Source organism: Hyaena hyaena, unplaced genomic scaffold, assembly GCF_003009895.1.
Source record: "Hyaena hyaena isolate Hyena2069 unplaced genomic scaffold, ASM300989v1 scaffold_276, whole genome shotgun sequence".
NCBI classification, from domain to species: Eukaryota; Metazoa; Chordata; class Mammalia; order Carnivora; family Hyaenidae; genus Hyaena; species Hyaena hyaena.
Window position 1 is genome coordinate 146348 of NW_024080909.1, and position 2270 is coordinate 148617.

Consider the following 2270-nt stretch of genomic DNA (forward strand, 5'->3'; position numbering starts at 1 on the left):
GGCACATTACAACAAGTCCCACTGAGGCATGGGTGGCCCTGGAGCAGGTGAGTGTCTCAGGGGATCATTATCTGGCTAGAAGTACTTTAAGAAGAATGTCTGTGGCAGAGATCTAAGGAGCTCACAAAATTCAAAGCAAAGTGTTTGGATCTCTATTCGAAAAATTTTGACAAATGCTTCAAGGTGCAAAGTAAGAATTACAAAGGTCCCATTTCTCAGCTTCCCCTGCTCCCCTGCAGAGCTTCCGTTGATTTCAAAGACTTGGCAGGCTTGGCTCGGCTCTGTGGGGCATGGACCCAGGCAAGGAGTAGACCAAAGACAAGAAAAAAGAAAAGCTGAACAGGAGAAAGAAAAGTTCTCTGGATGAATTTTAGTACAAAAGATTGTCCCTTTCTTCTGACTCACATGAGGGCTAATACAGCTGATCTCAGCATCCATGATACATACATACACATATATATATACATATATATAGAATGCTTATAATAGAAACTATATTCTATGTAAGATACAGATACATGTGATTATATAGCATCTGCAGAATAAATAAAATGCATCTCTTCTTTTTTCAGTAAAATCGAACCCAAGGCAAACTTGGATAGGAGCAGTAAGGATATTAGAGAATGTCACTATAAATCCTAGTGTTCTTTGTTACCAATTAACAAGTGATTATATTTCATCAGCAAGAACATAGTGAGAGATACCACATTATTCAAGTCAGTTTAGGGCCTGAGTAATAAAAGCTCAGAGGGTGAGAGATTTACTACGAAAAAAAAAATGTTTTCATATGAAGACTTTGGAAACTAGGTATATTTCTATTTCTATTCTGTAAGTCTTGCATTTTAATTTTTTACATTTAGGTCTTTCACCCATATGGCATTCATTTCTCTGTGTACTGTGGCATAGGAATTTATTTAAACATTTTTATACAGGTAACCATTTGTCCCAAATGATTTACTAAGTGACTTCCTTTTCTCAGTAATGTACAGTTGTACTTCTTTCATATTAGATTTCTGTATATTCTTGGGTCCACTCACCATATGCATACCCTTTTCTCTTCAAAAGCTTTTGGTATTTGTTTTGTCAAGTAAATGTAGGATGAGATGGTCCAATTCTACTAAAACTCTATAGTGATTTTAGCTTAAATGACATTTAAATTCAGAATAACTTTGCATCCATTACATCTATATATGATTTTGTTTTCCTGTCTATTACTAGGTAATCAGAAGATGATTTCCATAGATTCCAAACTGCACATCCACTCCAATACTGATGTCTATGTCAGTACACTTTATTTTTAATGTTTACTTATTTTTGAGATGGGGGGAGGGTCAGAGAGGGAGAGAGACATACAGAATCAGAAGCAGGCTCCAGGCTCTGAGCTGGCAGCACAAAGCCCGATGCAGGGCTTGAACTCATGACCTGAGAGGTCATGACCTGAATCCAAATCAGACTCTTAACCACCCAGGTGCCCCTATGTCAGTATACTATAAATGTTGCTATAAATGAACAACCCATGTCCTCACCTGAAACCAGTCCTGCCCATTTTGCACTCTTTTGCTTTATCAAGCATATCTCTCCAGCCATTCTGTCCTTTATCTCCTTACAACTCTATCAGATTATTTCCATCATTGTATGAATATTCTTTCTACCATCTTCAATAACTTCTCTTGACCTCCTTTCTCGGTCTAGCTACCACTGAAGTCCCCTATTTCCCCATGCCACAAAATTACTCAAAAGCTTCATTTCAACGCCAATTCTCCTTCTAATCTCCCTTAAACTCTTTTGGATCAGAATTTCTTACCACTCCACGAAAACTGTTCTTGTCCATATAGCCAATGACCTCCACATTTCTACATGCCATTGGATTTCTGTTTTTCTAGAAAATGGTCCAATTCACCTAATTATCAAATGTATTGGCATATAATTATTTATATGCACGCTGTTATCGTCTTTTCAGTGTTTCTAACACTTGTAGACAGTGATTTTGTCTTTCTTTCTACCTTATCTCTTCTGCTTTTCTCCTTTCTTTACAAAGAGTGAGTGTTTTCCTTTGTTGATCTTTTATTACTTTCTACTTTTGCCTTTTATATTTTGTTTGTTTTGTTTTACTTTCTCTGCTCATTTTGCCATTTTTCTCTACCTTCTTGGAACTGAGACTTAGATCTGTCACCTTTTTTTTTTTAAGTATGCTCCTTGACCAACATGGGGCTTGAACCCATGACCTTGAGATCAAGAGTCACATGCTCTACCGACTGAGCCAGCCAGGC

General features: G+C 37.3%; 1 non-coding gene across 1 annotated transcript; it reads right to left on the reverse strand.

Moving 5' to 3' along the window:
* Nucleotides 1-2197: 2197 nt before the first annotated feature.
* On the reverse strand, nucleotides 2198-2270 carry TRNAK-CUU. Its single transcript has one exon. It is a non-coding gene; the product is annotated as a tRNA-Lys (tRNA).